The following is an 18,349-nucleotide window of genomic DNA, read 5'->3' as shown; positions in this document are numbered from 1 at the left end:
GAATCCCTTTCACATATTGCTTTTATCATTTTTAATGCCTTGAAAACAAGGGTAAAGCGAAAAATCTTCATGCAAGCCTACAGCTTGCTACTCCACCCAAGCTTCTATTTTTTAGTTCTACTCTATTCATATTATCAGACTTATATACAAATCAGAAATAATATGAATTATGAAAAACAAAGATTCCCTTTGCTTTTAGAGGACAGCTGGGAAATAATAGAACATGCTTTTTAAAAACAGAAAAATTTTTTTTTTCATAGTAGCTAATATTCCCTCTTTAGGCATTAAGACATTTCTGTTTGAAACCTTAAGTCATATTTTTACACTATAAAAATCAATTCTCCCATAAAAACAGGGTATTTCATTCTAATCTTAAATTGGGTCACTAAAATGTAGTTAATGCACACCAATTTCTAATCATTCAGAACATTCTGTACCGCAGAATTTAATCACTGGAACAGTTGCTCCGGAAAGCAGCAACTGCCTCAGCTGTGCTGTGAGCCGGTAGTCTATGTTGTTTTCCAGTGAAAAGGTTTTGTAACCACACACACTGGGTTTCTCGTGGTTTCATCGATCAAGGGAGCATTTCTGAGCAGCTTCTGAGCCAACATTTCTGAGTAAGTTGATCACAGATCTGGGATCTTCACCCCTCATAGTGGTGCTGCCGGACACAATCACGTTAGCTCCCGCCTCTGCACGTTTGTGGACAGTGTCAGGACCTATACCACCGTCGACCTCTATGTCCAGAGATGGAAACTGGGTCCTCAACCAGTGGACCTTTGGCATCATGCCTTCCATGAATTTCTGTCCTGCGAACCCAGGTTCTACTGTCATGACCAAGGCCATATAATTTGGTTAGCCCATGGTGCCAAATACTCAACTCTAGTTCCTGGTTTGATGGCAAGGCCAACCTTCACCCCATTCTCTCGGATATCTCTGATCAAAGCCCCTGAGTTGTCCGTAGCCTCAAGATGAAAGGTATATTGATTGGCTCCTGCTACAGCCATTGGCTTCACCCACTGTTCTGGCTTGGTCACCATCATATGCATGTCAAAGAAAGGGTCCTGGCCTAGCTGCTTTCGGAGGCTTTCTACCACAGGGTGACCAAAGGTGATGTTGGGAACAAAATGCCCGTCCATTACATCCAGGTGCAGCTAATCGGCCCCGGAGTCTAGCATCCGGAGACACTCGGCCCCTACGTTGGCCAGGTCGCTGTTCAGGATGGACGGGCCAATTTTGCAGCCCAACGCCATGGTGTCGCTTCCCTAAAACTGATTTATTTATCTTTTGAGACCAGGTCTCACTCTGCAGCCTGTAGTGAAATGCTTGGATTTCTTTCTCATTTCCTTTTATGTATTTATTTTATTTTTATTTTTTGGTGGACTCAGGGATTGAACTCAGGCCCTTGCGCTTGCCAGGGAAGTGCTTATTCCACTGAGCCATCTCCTTGGCCCTTTCATTTGCATATATGTATATATAATCTGTTGGTATTTTCTTTGTGGTTGCCATGGGTATTGCATGTGACAACCTAAAGTCATAATGCTCCAACCTGAATTGATGCTGGATTACCGGTAATAACAGTAAAAACTCAGCTCCTTTAAAGCTTGGGCTCTAATTCTGTGGGGTACTGACATCACAGCTGTGTGTCTTTCTTCGCTGTGGGTCCGATGCATATGTATTAACAATTCTTTTAGTCTCCTAAATTATTAGTGTCTTACGTTATGTAGAAACAAAATGTGGCATTGCAAATGCAAGTGATACTAATAGTAGCCTTTAGACTATTATTATTATTTTTTAAATGTATTAGCTGTCAGGCTCATCTTGCCCAGCGCGCAACCTGTCTAGCAGCAGTTCTCAGAAAAAATCTAGCTCAGCACCGGTGCCGTGGCCCTTGGCAAACACAGGATGTTATAAAAGAAGAAATAAAACATGGAACCTTCCCAGCACCAGGCCACCTGATAACATCTGTATATTCACAACGGATGCTCCAAGGACTTTGACCACTGAGACGCCAGACACACCTTGACCTCGGAAGTTTGCTCAGAGCTTAGCGGACCCCTGGCCTGATCTACCCACTTGGACCTCCTTGTTCAAGCCCTATGAAAGGCTCTGCTTCTCACAGATGGCCCTTTCGCCCTCTGTCTGCCTGCACCCAGGCACAATAAATTCCACATCACGTTGCCTTTACGTAAGCCGGGGGTCTCTGGTGGTCTCTGACTCACACGGTTCCTTACATGAGCCTCTTAAATCACATGGAAAACAAAAAGGGGAATTATAAGCCATCAGTGCCATAACTTTTATTGTTATACTGTTATAAAATCTTTTATAATAATTTCCCCTGCATTTATGTTTCTTGAGGTCTTTATTTCCTCACCAGCTTTGAACTATTGTCTAGAGTTCTTTCATTTTGACCTGCAGGTAGATCTTTCTGTGAGGATTTCTTACAGGCCGGTGTGGCTGTAACAAACCCAATTTTAGAGAAAGAGAGAGAAAGAGAGAGAGAGAGAGAAAGAGAGAGAGAGAGAGAGAGAGAGAGAGAGAGAGAGATTGAGAACTTGTGTGTCTTGTGTGTGTCTTGTGTGTTCCTGCCTGGGGTTTGTGGATTTTGCTGGCCTAAGTGCAGGTGTGGGCTAAGTGGGAATGTAAGGCAACCTGTGACCGGGCCACACAAATTGGGGGTAGCAGGTACTGTGCCTGGATGTTGAAGTGTTGAAGGCTAAGTAGCTGGTCGTGGTGGTGCTTGCCTGCAATCCCAGCACTTAGGAGGCTGAGGCAGGAAGATCTCTGCAACCTCAAGGCCAGCCTAGGCTACATAAGTGAGTTCAAGGCCAGACTGGACTACAGAGTGACATCTTCTCTCAAAAAAAAAAAAAAAAAAAAAAAAAAAAATCAGTTGAAGGCTAAACTAGACAGTACAAGCCGGGCTATCCGTTGGGAGGCAGAGTGCTGTGGCTTCTGCTCTGCTGTCCTCCCAGAATCCTATCCTCAGGTTCAATTTCAAGCCTAATGGGTCTTTTGCAGTGCAGCCACCTACTGAGTCAGGAAAGAGTCCTCTCTCCTACATCCCAAATACATCTCATCTTTGGGAAGCTGGGCCCAGTAATTCATACTTCATGGCCCAGTACTTCTGCTGTTCCATTCCCCAGGGCAGGGATGTAGGACTTTTCTGTGTGCTTAGTACAGCACCTGCCTGAACAGCTGTGCTCCCCTCTCCAGAGCCCGGTGCTGCCGTAACGGAGCAGGTGAGTGGGCAATCTAGGGTGGGCAGAATGCACCTGCTGGCCACCTCGGGGGAAGTCAGCCAGGGTCAGGAAGCTGGTGTCTGCTGAGGGGCTCCTTCCGTGAAGCCGCACACAGAAGGCAGGTGCGCAGGCCAGGACCGGAGGGCTGAACTCGCCCTTTAGAATGGCGCAGACCCACCTGGAGGTGGGGTGCGCGGCTGGCGCAGCTCCCAAAGGCCCTGCCTCTTAACGCTGTTTCAACAGCAGTGAGATTTCACTGTGGCTTTAGGAGCGGATGCACGCTGGACCACAGCAATAACGTGATTGCAATGGCTTTGATGCTATTGTACAGTACCAGCTCCCATCAGTAACAGAAAGTCTGTACCAGGCAGCACCAATCACTTACGGATTAACTATCTCAGATTCACAAGGACCCCAGGACGGGGGTACTTCTAAAGAGTACCCACTTAGCCATAAACTGAAAACAGCTACCAAGCAGCACATTCTTAGGGAGATGGAGGTATGGATGCCTTCGCCGCCGCTCACAGGACCACACGCTGGGAGGTGGTTATTGCCCAGGGAGGGTGGGGTGTGTTTCTATTTGTTGGAAATTTGAGATCCCACTTCCAGCACCCCACTGGGTCTCCTGGGCCATGTGGAAGGTGCCTGAGATGCTGAGCCAAGTGAGGGGAGCAACTCGAGCTTCCTGATGTCTCACTTCGTGCCCCCACATTCGATTACGTTACATTTTTTTCTTTTTGGTAAAACGCGTCATTTTAGTTCTGATGACAAACAGTAAGCATTTTTAAGCAGGGTGTGGTGGCGCCCACCTGCAATCCCAGCACTCGAGGAGGCTGAGGCAGGAGGATTGTTGTGCGTTGGAGACCAGTCTGGGTTACAAAATGAGCTCAAGGCCAGCCTAAGCAGCATAGCGAGGCCCTGTCTCAAGAAGACAAGGGGAGGGCTGGGGAGATAGCTCAGTAGAATAAGCGCCTGCCTGGCAAGCTTAGGGTCCTGAGTTCAATCCCAGGTACCACAAAAAAAAAAAAAAAAAAAAAAAGACAAGGGAAAAATAAAAAGAGTAGCCTTTTCACATGGTTTTAATACCCTGAAACTTCCAAGAATGGATCTATTAGAACTCCTTTCACCAGAGTTGCTGAGCACGACAGAGAATCAGGTCGCAGGGGCGATGCCACAGGTGGACCCTTTTGGAGGAGCGGCAGAGCGCACAGGTGGAAGCAGTCGCCCTGGCTGCACTAGAAAGCTCAGAGGACGCTGCTGGGAACTCACAGACTAAACGAGCGTCAAAGAAGCAATGCCTTTCAAAGGACTTTTTTTTTCTTTTTGAGAACTTGCACTTCTGCAGTTCGTAAAGCTTAAACTTGCAGGAAGATGTCTTCTGCGCCACCCGTCCTTAGGAAGCCAGAGCCTCTGCGGACCGGATGGGGCGTCGCTGAGCTTCCCGGAGCCGGTGACCCCGTCTGGGTCTGGGGCCACTAGCGGGACAGCCGGGTCTCAGTCCGAGCGCACCGGGCGGGTCCGAGTGCGGGTGCGGAGCTGTCTTGTCTGCCCGGGGTGCCGTGTCCCCGCGAGGGCGCTCGGCCGGGCAGTCTGCAGCGAGGTCCGGCCGGGTCGGGACCTTCCCCGCGGGGTGGGGACCGCGCTCTCCCCGCCCCAGCCTCCGCCCCGGGCGGGGCGCAGCGGCCGAGCCCCGGGCCAGCGGGGCCCAGCGCACTCGCGGCTGCCAGCGGGCGGAGGCTGCGCGCACCCCGGGTAAGAGGCTCCGGTCGGGGCCTGCGGGCGGCCGGGCGAGGGTGCTGGCCCCGGAGGTCAGAGCCCGGGGGGCGGAGGGCCACCTGCGGGAGGGTTAGAGCCCAGCTCCGTTCGTGGCCGCAACAAACAGCCACAGACAAGAACCTGCCCCAGGTGTCCGCGGTCGTGCTGCGTGGGGTTTGGCATGCGGTGGCGTCCGGGGCTCCGCTGCGTCCGATCGCGGGGACCGCGGAGGCAGAGGTGGCAGGGGGAGGTAGGTGCAGCTGGGGCCTCTGTCCCCAAAACCCCAGCCGGGGTTTCACCCAGGCCGAGCTTCTGGATTTGTGATGCGCCGCCCACCCCTCTAATGCCAGGTTCTGACCCATTTTTGCGCCAGGCGCCCCTTTGGCACCATGGGAAGACGAAGGACCCTTCTCAGAGTAGTACTTTCCAAGGTATAAGTCAGAAGAAACCAGTTGTGAAACACTTGTCAAAACATTGCAAAGAATTTATGACATAATATGTACTTTGAATAAATGAATCTTATTAAATAAGACATAGAAGTGAATCTAATAGCTGTCATATTTTTTTTCTCCGAATGCCTTCAGGGCAGGTTTGGCTGGCTTGAGTTGTGGGGCTTGAACCACAGCAACCTGAGCCTGACAGCTTTGTTGAAGCAGCCACTTAAAGAACTGAGCTAAGGGCAGGCCCCCTTAATTTTTTTATTCTTTACATTTTGATTAGTATATGTTTGTAATGCATAATAATCGCATTCATTATGGGCAGTTTTTACACGTCCAGGACACCTCAATTCCTTTCACTTTCCTTTCTTACCCTGGCTAGTCTAAATTTTTAAAGTAGTTATTTATGAGACAGGAGCTTGCTATGCAGTTCAGGCTGGCCTTGGACTCACTTTGTAGCCCAGGCTGGTCTTGAACTCACAAGGATCCTCCTGCCTCAGCCTCCAGAGTGCTGGGTTTATAGGCGTGGGCCACCGTGCCCTGCTACTACCCTAATTTTGAAATAGTGAAGAATGTGAAGTGTTTTAAGAGACTAACAACACTGTATCTGATTTCTACTGGTGACACATGCCGTAGATCATGCTAATGTGGCTCTGACTTCCTGGAAGAAAAGGTCAAATTTCAATTAGATGACAGCGCAGAGAGGTAAACTTCCCATCCATGCTCCCCAGCCTTGGTTTAAGATCCCGCCACAGTGGAGTCTGCTAATCACTTGTCTTCTGCCCTCGACCCTTCTGTTGATGATGACGTCTCCTTGGTTTTGAATTTCTTTGAGTCTCAGCTTCTTTATTGTACAGTAGCAATAAGAACACCTCCCCTCATATTTAGGAGACTTGACATAGTATCTGGTGCAGAAGTGTGAACCCGTCTCCCAGTAGACCAGTGATTGTGGGCCTTTTAGAGCTGACCACCCAGACAGCCAGCCCTGGCCCACTTATTTATCAAACAATGCCAACACCACAATTCAACCTGAATACTGAGGTGCAGTTAGAGAAAATGACTCTACATTAATTTTTTTTGTCTTAAAAACAGTAATAGAGTTTTAATGATGCAGACAGCCTTTTACTGAGAGGCAGAAGGTTGCACTTGGCGTGCTTTTGCTCAGTGACTGTGCTCTTTGTCGTTGTACGCATGCTGATAATTTGTCATACCTTGGCTGGGGTGACTTGGTGTGCACCAAGAGAGGGCTCTGTGTGTCCTCTGCCACACGTGTGCCACAGTGTCACCATCACTGCCTAGAGTATGGCTATCTTGTTGTACCCCAAACGTGGTCCATGGGAGGTACCCGATGCATATTTATTGAATGGGTATGTGGGGTGGAGAAGGTTGTTTACAGCTGCAGCTAAGATGAAGTGCATGAAGGAGACAACTCATGCTTTGGGAAATGGCCCTGTTTAAGTTTAGAGCTCTTCTTCCTCCTCCTCCTCCTTATGGAAAAAAAAAATATACAGAAGCACATCTGAAACTGGAGAAACCGGAGGCTTGAACTCTCAGGGACTATGGCTCTGTGTGATTGGGGTTCTGCCAGAGAGAATGAAATCGGGTGTGGAAAGGAAAGCAGGACCCCTTTGCGGAGGTGTCTTCTCTGCCTGGCCTGGGTCTAGGCTCCTTAATGGGGAGTTGGCTTGGAAATGTGTGGTAAGGAATGAAGACAGACCCTGAGGAGGTGCTTCCGGGCCAAGATGTTCCTTCCTCTTTCTCTCCACTTCCCCTGCTCCCAACCCACTGCAAAGCACTTTGATTCTGGAGATGTGGTAACCAGGAGCAGGGTGAGTAGTTTAGCAAAAGCTGCCTACACTAGGCCTGAACCAACTAGTTATTTCTTTTTTTTTCTTTTGGTACTGGGGATCAAACTGGGGACCTTGTGCTTGCTGGGCAGGTGCTTATGCTGCTGAGCTTTCTCCCCGGATCAACTAGTTACGTCTTAATTCCCAGCTTTAAAAGTCTATGCCGTCTCATAAATGTGGATGGCAGCAATAATGATAATAAGGAAGAGTGTAACCAAGTCACCATTTTTCTGTTTGCTTTGCGCAAGTGCCCAACTATAGTAGAAGAGGGAGGAAAAGTTTCTCAAGACAGGAGATTTAGAACCATGCATTTGGGAAGGGCAGCTGCTATCACTGTGGACTGACTTGGTCCCTGCTCACCCGCACTCTGCTGTTGAGATCCTTACCTGCAGCACTTTAGGAGGTGGCTGTCTTAGGAGACGAAGCCCCAGAGTGGTCGTTACATTGTTAGATTACCGGAGTGGGGCCACAGCCCACTGTGGTTGGGGCTCTGGACAGAAGAGGCACTAGGGCGTGGGGGTGGCAGGGAAAGGCCAGGTGAGGACGGAGAAGAGCCAGCCACCTGCAGGCCCAAGAGCAGCCTAGGAGAAGCCAGGCTGTCCTGCCGTCACCTCTCATCTCGCTCTTGACGACTGCTGAATGCTGCTGAGGGGCCTGCCTGAGGTCGTAGAGTCTCAGCAGGCCTCCTGATTCTCATCACTGCCCTCAGTGGGTGTCTCAGGCTGCCGTGGGTCACACAGTAGGTGCTTCCTAAGTGTGTACTGGGTGCTGGTGTTGATGACCGCCCGTCACACCAGAAGGAAGCTCCCTTCTGATCGCCGTGTGTTTCCCTGTGTCAGCCTTGGCGCCACTCTGGGGAGCTGTTGTTCTGCCCACTGGACAACCAGCAGCTTTAGCCCATCTGTACGAGTGGAGAGCAAATCTGTGTCCACCCTGGGCATGGCCTCTGGCTTCTTCCAGAGAGGCCTGGATAGTGGGGAATGGGCAACATCACTCTGTGATGATGCTTTCTTGATATGACTTTGTTTTCCCAGCTGTGTGTTTGAAGATGGCCCATGATGTCTTTGCAGCAAAATGTGCCCTCGAAGCCCTTTGTTGAGACTGTAGCTTGCCAGTTCTCCCCAAAGAAGTGCTGTTGCTGTGCCTCTCAGGGGCAAGGGTCCGACCCAGGAGCTGGGCGAGAGGCCAGCCCATTCTCATGGCTTCTGATTCGGAGGGTGATTGTGGAACTCCCAAAGTCTAGGCGATCAAATCCAAGATGCTGGTTTTGAATCATAGAGGAAGAAGGGTCTTTCAAGTCCAGAAGGGACATCCGCTTATTCTCATCAGTGTGGCTGATTTGCCATGGTCCCTCACGGTCCCACCATCTCCTTCTGGTCATGGTTGATACTTCCCACCTCTCCGGTGGTGTGAGGAATTGTGCAAAGTGTCTGTCACAGTGTCTGTCACACAGCAGAGCTTCCAGGTGCTGCTTTGCCCGAAGCTTTCATGCTGCCTGGCACTGGGCATCCACCTGCAGCTGCTACCCAGTGAGTTGTAGTGGATAATGGTGCTGCTTTGGGACTCTGGGGAGGGACTGGGAGGTGCAATTATCCTGCGGGCCTTGTTATAAATCCAGCATTGCTTTGCTGTAAAGAGTCACAGTTCTGATCAGCCCGAGGAGTTGGTAGAACAAGTATCTCCATTGGATCCCCCACTTGTAAACCTGCTCATTAAGAGATTTATAGAAAGAGGGGACCTCTGAAGCCACCAGCCCAGCCCTTTCCCCACTGATGTGGAAAGCACAGCCCACATGGTTATGGAGGAGCCCCTGCGCTGGGCCCTTGGGTCTCCTGGTGTCTGGCACACCTCAGACAAAGCTTTGCCCAGAGCAAGCAGCTCTGTCATCTAGGTGCCCAGGGTGTGAGCTTCCAGGGAGCCGGGCACACCCAGCCCCTGGTGCACACCCTGTTCCATAATCCCATTAAAGGACTGAATTTAGCGTCTCCCAGCATGTTAACAACAGCTGTATGGCTCATAATGAAAGTGTCTTTGTGTTGAGACCTCACCCAGGGCATCCAGGCACCGAGTCATGGGCAGTGGCCATGCCCAGGGCCACTGTACCCCCCAGAGCTTTCCACACATGGGAGATGCTGAGCGGGAAACCTCGGTGCTTCTCCAGCTGCTGAATGTTTTCATGGTGGTCCTTCACAGAGGCAGGAAACCCAGGCGTAAATTGATCCTTGCTGTATGACTGCGCGGTTAGCCCCATACCCGGGCTCCCTGGCGCCACACAAGAAGACACAGATGCTCAAAGCAAACCAAAAGCATCCTTAGGAAGAGGCAGTGGTGAGCACAGGCGGTGAAGGGAGCTAAGGCTGCTCCGTGTGCATGGAGAGGCCAGGCTTCCCGGGCAAGGGCAGCTTTTCACTTTCCATTAAAATAACCCCACTCAGCGCCTTATTTGTCTCCCTCTTTTGAAGCCAGTCCAAGAGTTTTCTCTGTGTAGACACAACTTGTGTTTTCTGCTTGGCAGCTGGAGTGGATTAATGCGGCTGCCAGCCTTCCCATCATGATGCTGTAGCAGACTGTAAAGTGTTATGAAGCGCGGGCTCAGGCGGTGATGGTGAATGTTTTGGATCTTGCAGGGACACAAGTAACCCACTGCGGCACGCGTGCTGTAGGTTCGCCATCCCTGGGCTAGGGAGACTTGTGGGAAATTTCTAAGCCTCAAAAGGAGCTGCTGCTTCGTAGAAAAGTCCTCCCTAGTTCTGCTTTTTAGGCATTTCTTTACTTATTTTTTATTAGTCCATGTTTGTTGTATACATTGATTACATTAATGTGGAGGGCAGGGACATCTATATAACATATTTTAACCTTTTCTTTCTCCATCTCAAGATCCCTTTCTGTTTATGAAAAATCTATCTTCCTATTTCCTATTATATAGACGTCACTTCTTTTTTCAATTTTCAACAATCTTTATTTATTTGGTACAGGGTCTCGCTACACAGCTCGGACTCATAGTGACCCTCCTGTCTCAGCCTCCCCAGCGCTGGGATTTCAGGTGCGCACCACCACACCTGGTTTCGGTGGCTGGCACAGCGCACCTGGGTTCTGGGTCTGGCATGGCATGCAATATGTGGGACTGAACCCAGGTCCTGTGCTTGCCAGGTGGGCTCTTAGACTGCCAAGCTGTCTCCCCAGCCCTAGCTCTTATTTCTTAGTGCTTTAAATTGCTTATGTTTTGGATTCCTCAGATAAGAGAAGTTAGGCAGTATTTAAGCCTGTGGGTCTGATTTGTTTCCCTCAACAACGAGGGCCTCAAGATGCATCCATTTTCCTATAAATGAATCAAACATATCCTTTTGTGTGGCAGAGTAATACTCCCTCAAATGTAAAAACCATATTTTTCTTTATCCATATATCTGTTGATGGATATAAAGGTCATTTCTAAGATTTAGCTATTAGGAGTTATGTTGCTATAAACAGGGGTATTAGGTGGGCGAGAGCTTAGCGGACTAAAGCATCTGCATAGGCAAGCTTGGGCAAGCTCAGGGACCATGGTGTGATCCCTGGCACCACATGCCACACCAGCCCCACCCCCAGGGCGGGCTGCGAGGACCAGAGTCCAGGCGTTGTAGCACACACCTGGAATCCCAGCACTGGGGAGGCCGAAAGCAGGAGGATCACCATGGGTATACTATTAGGCACAGGGTCTCACTATGCAATCTAGGCTGGCTCTGAAGTCACTGGGTAGTCCAGGCTTACCTCGAACTTCTGGTGATCCTCTTGCCTCAGCCTCCCGAGTGCTGGTATTACAGGTGTGCGCCACTATGCTGGCTATTGTTGTATAATTTCCCCTCCCCTCCCCTCCCCTCCCCTCCCCCTCTCCCCTCTTTCCCTCCCCCTCCCCTCCTTCCTCCCTCCCCTCCCTTCTTCTGTCTTCTTCAAATCCAGGGGGCTCATGTTTGCCAGGCAGGTGCTGTGCCACTGAGCTATATCCCCGACTGTAGTACAATTCTTTTTTTTTTTTTTTTTTTTTTTTTTTTGTGGAACTGGGGATTGAACTCAGGCCCTTGCGCTTGCCAGAGGACTTATTCCGCTGAGCCATCTTCCCAGCCCCTGTAGTATAATTCTTCATCAGTAACTCTTTAAGAAAATTCTTACAGCTTTACCACCAAACAATTAGAGACGCCTACAGTCCTCAGAGCTGATCACATGTTCTTGCTTCCTGAATGCCTTTGCTCCGGTTCACTTTTGGAGCCGGAGCTCCACAGCTTAATATTTAACCGGAAGTTTGACTGATGGCCGCTCCAGAGCCTCTGCGTGGCTTTGCAGGGCTAAGAGGAGATTGCTCCACTTTTATGTCTGCTTGCTAACTGCGTAGTTCCTGGACACACAGGCGAGGGCATGCTGCGGTTCTCCAAGGGGTGAAGCAAGAGGAAGCTGTTGCCCAATCCCTTTCCATTTCCCGCAGGGCTGTTTCTCTCCCTCATGCTGGACCTTGGTATAATCCAGCACTGTGGCTGCGGCCTCCCTTCCTCGCGTCCTGTTATCATGTCTTAGTTCACAATCTTCTTTCTCATCCCCACGGCTACTTGTTGGAGAAATTCCTTCATCACATGCCTCACAGTCACTTTTATTTCACTGTCTCCATCCAGCCTTGGCTGGAGCCTGCATTTCCAGAACAGCCACTTCCTGGGCCTTTGTGTTCCCGGTCTTCCCGGTTAGACTTGTTTGTCTCGGGCCCTGCAAGACCTGGTGCAGCAAAACGCTGAACGCAAGCAGATTTCTCCACTCTACCCTCTCAGCATCTCCCATGAGCTTCATTCGGAGCAGCTGAGGACTCTCAGTGCCGTCCACAGGGGTCCCAGATCACAGCCACCAGGGCTGAGCAGGAAACTTCCGGAGTCTGGGGAGGGAGGGGTGGGGGTGGGGTGAACTGGGGCCTCGCTTCGCTGCTGCGGGTGGCCCCAGAGGCCCGGGATGGGTCAGCTGCAGCCCCGGGGTGTCCAAGCATCTAGAGGAGAGCAGGATGGAATTTTTTCATGATATATCCAGAATTCTTTGATGTTGTCAACTAATTCAAACTTGAAGAAAACAAAGCAAAGAAAGACGCTGAAGGAGCAACGTCAAGCCCGCCTAACGGGGCCCTCCGGGCTGCCGGTGTGGCCTGCTGGCCGGCTGCTCCCGAGCAGGGGCTTGGATTATGATGCTCTCGGTCCTGGGCTGCGGGAGTGAGCGCTCTGAATTTGGGGGTCTCAGGCCACCCGGATTTACTTCTCCCTCTCGCCAGCGGACCCCTGGCCGAGGCTACCTTAGCTTGTCCGCGGTAGTGCTGGTTGCCCATCCCAGTGGTCCTGCTTCCCATCCCAGTGGTCCTGTTCCTCAGGCCTCACACCCTGCTGTCCAGAGCTGCCGCACGCGTGGCTTCACGTCCTGTTTCTGCTTCCAGACTTTCTTTGTCCACAGCTGCCTTGTTTACTCTGCCGAGGCCCTCCCTGCCCCTCCCTCCCTGCCTCTCCCTCCCAACGCCCCCTCCCTAGCTTCTGATTTATCAGAATCCTTTGGCTCTCTCACCCAGGCCCCTCATTCAGGCCCTTATCGCTCACGCTCACTGCCCAGACAAACGCCTGGCTGGCACCGGGAGCCGAGGCACTGGCTTTGTTTCTCTCCGGGATGAACCCCTTCAATGTCGAATCATCCCCCCACCCTTTCTGCTCTTGCTCCCTGGGCCCCTGGTATTGTCATGTTAGGCCTCAGTTCCTCAGCGTGGCCCTGCACAGTCTGGCTGAGAGGTTTCTTTTCTAGTTGTCTCCGTGTCACTCAGTGCCGTTGCCCAAGCAGGTTCTGGGTCTCCCACTGTGTCTGGGAGGCAAGCACTGGGATTATAGGACCACAAACTCACATCCTCCTGCCATGGGGGGCCTGGGAAACTAGTGGGGTTCTGGCAGTAACTGTTCGCGAAGGTGTGGGCGGGCTTAGGGGGGACCCCGGGGTGCTGTCAGTTATATCAGCTTGGGACCTAACGATGCCAGGAGTGGGAGTGCTTAGCGCCACAGCTAGCAGAGGGCAGCCTACAGGAAGTCGGCCTCGCCAGGGCTCAGCCGAGCATCCTAACCGCACCCTCAGCCTCTAACCTTCTGGTGCCTTTGACTGGGTGGACCTGACTGGAAGCCAGAAGACAGGGGAGGCGAGTTGACCACCCTCGCGCCAGTCTGCAGAGCTCACTGCTCATGCAAGAGGTGGTTGCCGAGTCCAGTGAATGCTTCAATTAAAAAACTGATACCGTGCCAGGCCCCCCCAGGGCACGCTGAGACAGCAATTGAGACTGGGCGTGGTGGCACGTGCCTGTAATCCCAGCTCTTGGGAGGCTGTGAACAGGAGACTCACTACGAGTCCCATCTAGTAGTGAGACCCAGAACGCCCTGTAGATCCTTCCCTAAAATACAGAAAAAACAAAACACAGCTAATTACAGTAGAAGAGGTGTCACCATTGATTGTCTGTGCAAGTCCCCCTCACTTTGAACACACTCATCCCGTCATTTTGGCCACTTTCTGCCACAGCTCTGGAGTCCTCTTTCATAAATGTCTTTACGAGGTGTGATCAAAAACACAGTGAATGTTGCTGCCGAGCGCCATCCAGCAGAAAGGCAGGCTCATGAAGACAGGATGTGTCCTCATCCACCCTTTTCTTTCCCTTTTTTATTTTTTGTATTTAAGCCCGGGTCTGACTACACAGATTGGACTTGTGATCCTCCTGTGTTCAGCCTCCCAGGCGCTGGGATTACAGGCCAGGCCCAGTCTCAAGCAGCCGGCATAGCATGTGGAGCTGGGGATCGAACCCCAGTCCCTGCTTCTGCCTAAGCAGGCGCTTTACTCCACTGAGCTATCTGGCCAGCCTTGATCTACCCTTTTCATCTGATCTGGCAGCGTGCCACTTCTGGCTGTTCCCCACAGTCAAAATGACCAGGAAAGAGAAATGTTTTGGTGTCAGTCCAGGACATGCCGGCAGCCACTACAGCTCAGGTGAAGATCCTCAAGAAAGAGGACTCCAGAGCTGCTTCAGAAAGTGGCGCAGTAAGGGGATGAGTGTGTTCTAAGGGAGAGGAGAGTGTTTGGAGGGGGACTCATGGTGATGTGACTTTCACGCTAATAAACTGAAAAATTTAAACTAATTTTGAACAGATCACATGCGTCTGACACATAAGAATGTTGAATCAGTCTACCCATCAGTTAATTCATTCTTTTTAGCAAATATTTGCGAGATTCTTCATATTACCACGTGCTGTTTGAGGTATGGAGACTAAAACTGACAACCGAGCCTGCAGTCTAGTGGAGTGGAATACACGCTCCCTCCTCCCCCACAGTGACCGCACCGTCTGGGAATGCTCTTTCCCGTTCTCCAGCCTGGGCCTAGCCTCTCCTCTCTCCGCTCAGGGCAATTCTACAAATCTTCTCAGCCCCCGCATCTTTCTGGGACCTTCCTTGAAGTCACTTTGTTCACTGACAAGTTGGCGCTTCTACTTCCCCAGTGAGATTGAAACTGCTCTCTCTTTTTGAGCCAGGGTCTCTCACGATGTAGTCCATGCCGGCTCTGAACTCGCCGTGATCCTCCTGCCTCAGCGTCCTGAGTGCTGGGATCACAGGTGTGTACCACCTGGCCTGGCTAGGGTTTTAGACTCTTGTTCTAGATCCTGGTCTCTTCTATCACTGAGAATCCTTGTGGAGTGCCTGTTCCTCTGCGCACCTCTTTTAAGGATCTGGGGGTTGAACTTGGGGGCCCTGCTAGGCAGGCGCTCCACCCCTGAGCTTCAGCCTCAGCCTGGTTCTGGGGACTTCTTGGCATTCCCTGGGGTGGTCCCGATGGTTGGTTGTACAGGTAGTGTTATGGTTTGTGTCTCCCCAAAGCCTCACGCACCCATGGGGTGGTTTCTAGAGGCTGTGATTAATTCATGATCCAGTGCCGGTGTGAGTGCTGCAGGGACTATGGGTGTGAGTGGTACACTGAGGACAGCCTGAATGCAACAGAAGGAAGGGAGAGCGGCCTGCTCTCGGCCTCTGCTCTGCCCTTTTCATTCTTGCTATTTTCCGCTGCCATGAGCTGCTGCCTCCTGCCATGTGCCGCCCTGCCTTGGAGCCAGCTGAGTGCGGACTGAAACCTCCACAAACTGTGAGCTAAATCAACCTTTCCTTCCTTCATTTTGGATGTTGGGTATTTTGTCCCAGCAATGAGAGAAAAGTAACCAAGTCAGGCAGAAAACACCAGCAGTCTACCAAGAACATGACGCCGAATTCAGGCCCACTGTTTTGGAAATTACCAAGAAATGGGGTACTTTTATTTTCCAGCATCTACTTGTCACCAGACTGGTAGAAAGAGCTTTGAGCTTGACTTCCACAAATCTAGGTTTCTATTCTTGCTCTTAGACTTTGAGAGCACTTAGCTTGTGAAAACCTCGGCGTTAATTTTGGTAAATGGGAATAACAGTACCTCCCTCACAGGATTGTTATGAAGATTAAGTACAGTGATAACACCACTCACGTGCCCCTCACTGCTGTGGCTTAACAATAGAATTTTTCCCATGCTGGAGATAGAGCAAGGGCCTTGTGCATGCTAGGCAAACACTGCCTCAGGGCTCAGCCCAGCCCAGCTATACACTGTATTATCCTGAAGCTCCATAGTTCCCAAGTCCAGCATAGGCCTCAGTAGGCCATGGACCTTGCGCAAGATTGAAAGGAGGATCTGTTTCTTAGCCTCTTCTAGCTTTGAGCCGCTGCCTACTTCTTTGGTTCAATGTGCTCTTCCTTCGTTTTCAAGCCCCACAACGCTTCATCTTTCTGACCACTCTCCCCTGTTCCCTCTGACCACAGCTGGCAAGGTTCTCCCCTTTTAAGGACCTAGTTGATTAGATTAGTATTCCTTGGTTTTAAGGTCCTTAATTTAAGGTCCCTAATTTAAACGCATCTACAAAATTTCATTTGGCACAAGATGGGATTAGACTATCTTTGAGGTAATCCTAGTTTTTGCTTATCATGATCTCTATTTTGGCTTCCAAAGATTCATACTTTTTTGACAAGCAAAATACATTCAGGCCAACCCATGTTTTCCCAAGGAAGTGGCACCTCATGTCCAAATTCCACTCTAAGACTTAACTTGAAACTTTTTTTTTTCAATTTTTATTTATTTGTGTGTGTGTGTGTGTGTGTGTGTGTGGCCAGCTCAGCCCACCAGGGGGCGGGGCTGGCTGGCATGTGGTGCTGGGGGATTGAACCGTGGTCCCTGTGCTTTGCTACGTTTGTTCTAAGTAGGTGCTTTAGACCACTGAGCCATCTCACCAGCCCTTAACTTGAAACTTTTAATTGTTCATCTAAATCATCTCAGTCATGTGTGAGTGCAGCTCTGGCTGTGGTCTGTTCTGCCGTACCGTTCCTGTCCTTCTGAAGTAGACCTATGAAATTAAAAAAGAGAGAAGTTACTTGCTTCTAGGTTATAATGTCAGAATGGGAGTAGGAAAGCAGTATAGATACGCTGGTTGGGAAAGGGAGAAAAAGGAAGCCACTAGGGCCGGGGAGACGGCTCAGTTCCTTTGTCATGAAAGGTAGCACATGTTTGCAGCAGAGGAGCTCTAATTTATTTTTAATAGTGACTCCTTCTGTTTCTTTCTTTTCTCTATGGTTTTATTTGAAGCAGCAAGAAGAAATCAAGCTGCACCTTCAACACTTTGCCTGGAAGTCTTAGGCTATGTGTTCACGTTTGTCTTTATTTTATATTTATTTATTTTTATATATTTAGGACAGGGTCTACAGGGTCTCACTACGCAGATCAGACTCAGTGATTCTCCTGTTTTCAGCCTCTCAGGCGCTGGGATTATAGGTGCATGCTACCATGCCCAGTCTTCAGCACGCCCTGGGGGCGGGGCTGGGGCTGGCACAGCCTACCAGGGATCGAACCCCAGCCCTGCGTTCTGCCTAAGCAAGTGCCTTAGTCCACTGAGCTATCTGGTCGGCCCTACTTTCATCTTTCATGGACACCATTTTCCAACTAATTGCAGTTCTAGGAAGCTTTCTGCCACTCTTGTCTGGAGCAAAGGGCTCCGATTCTCCGGTGCCCCCACACGTGCTCTGTATTTCATTCTGATCCCTTGTCCATGGAAACATTCCCGTTTCTGCTACTAGTCCGTTTCTGATAAGTTACTGTTATGGTTTGTGTCTAGTTGTCCCCCCAAAGCCCCATGCAGTCATGGGGCGGACTTTAGAGTTTGTGATTGACTCATGATCCACTGGGATTGTGGGTGTGAGTGCTGCTGGGATTATGGGCGTGAGTGCTACACCCAGCTTGTTGGGGGTAGCCTGACTTGCTCTCTGCTGCCCTCGTTGCTGCTGCCCCTCCCTTTGCTCTCTGCTCTTTGCGGCTGCCGTGAACTGCAGCCCTCTGCCTTGCAGCCAGCTGAGTAGGGTCTGAAACCTCCAGGGACTGTAAGCTAAATAAACCTTTCCTTCATCATTTTGAGCAGCTTTTAGTTGTCCCAGCAATGAGAGAAGAGTTCCTGAAACAGCTTGGTACTCTCTAAGAAGAATTAGGGTTTTTCCTGCCTCTTTCTGACTCTGCAGCGGCATAGTGGAAACCATTCATGTTTTACAGCACCTTAAGACAAGTTTCTCCTTTCCCATCATCCTTCTCAACTTTCTTCAGTCCCAGCCCAGGCCCAGACATGGCCCGCAGCAGGGGTGAGTGGGGAGGAAGCACCCCAGCGCCGCCTCCCTCCTGGCCTCTCTCCTGCTGCCCCTGCCCGAAGCCGCGGAAGAGCCCCGGGGTGTGCTGCAGCCCCGAGAGGCTGCGCCTGGCACAGGAGGCCGCGGCTGCGTGCGGCAGAGGGGGAACCAGACAAGCAGCAGAGAAGTCAAGCAAATTTACCTGCTCTAGCCACCCATCTGTGGCTTTCTGAGTTATGCCTCAAGAGTGACGCTAAAGAACTTTCTATCTTGGGGCTGGAGAGATGGCTCAGTGGTCTAAAGCACCTACTTGGAACAAGCTTGGCAAAGCAGAGGGACCGCGGTTCAATCCCCCAGCACCACATGCCAGCCAGCC

General features: G+C 50.7%; 1 protein-coding gene and 1 pseudogene across 2 annotated transcripts in view; one reads left to right on the top strand and one right to left on the bottom strand.

Annotated features, from left to right (window-relative positions):
* Positions 1–567: 567 nt before the first annotated feature.
* On the bottom strand, positions 568–1,261 carry LOC101583029 (annotated as a pseudogene).
* Positions 1,262–4,925: 3,664 nt separating this feature from the next.
* Positions 4,926–18,349, top strand: part of Sqor (sulfide quinone oxidoreductase) — a 60,661-nt gene continuing 47,237 nt past the window's right edge. The window contains exon 1 of one of the 2 annotated variants that reach the window (XM_023724084.1): positions 4,926–4,994. The gene's annotated coding sequence lies outside the window, so the exon portion shown is untranslated. The remainder of the gene's footprint in view (positions 4,995–18,349) is intronic. The other variant, XM_004639029.2, reaches the window with a different exon arrangement.

The sequence above is a fragment of the Octodon degus genome, unplaced genomic scaffold (assembly GCF_000260255.1).
Source record: "Octodon degus isolate 3935 unplaced genomic scaffold, OctDeg1.0 scaffold00105, whole genome shotgun sequence".
In the NCBI taxonomy this organism is placed as follows: domain Eukaryota; kingdom Metazoa; phylum Chordata; class Mammalia; order Rodentia; family Octodontidae; genus Octodon; species Octodon degus.
Note: the sequence above shows the minus strand (reverse complement) of the source record. Positions and strands in the feature narration are given on the sequence as shown.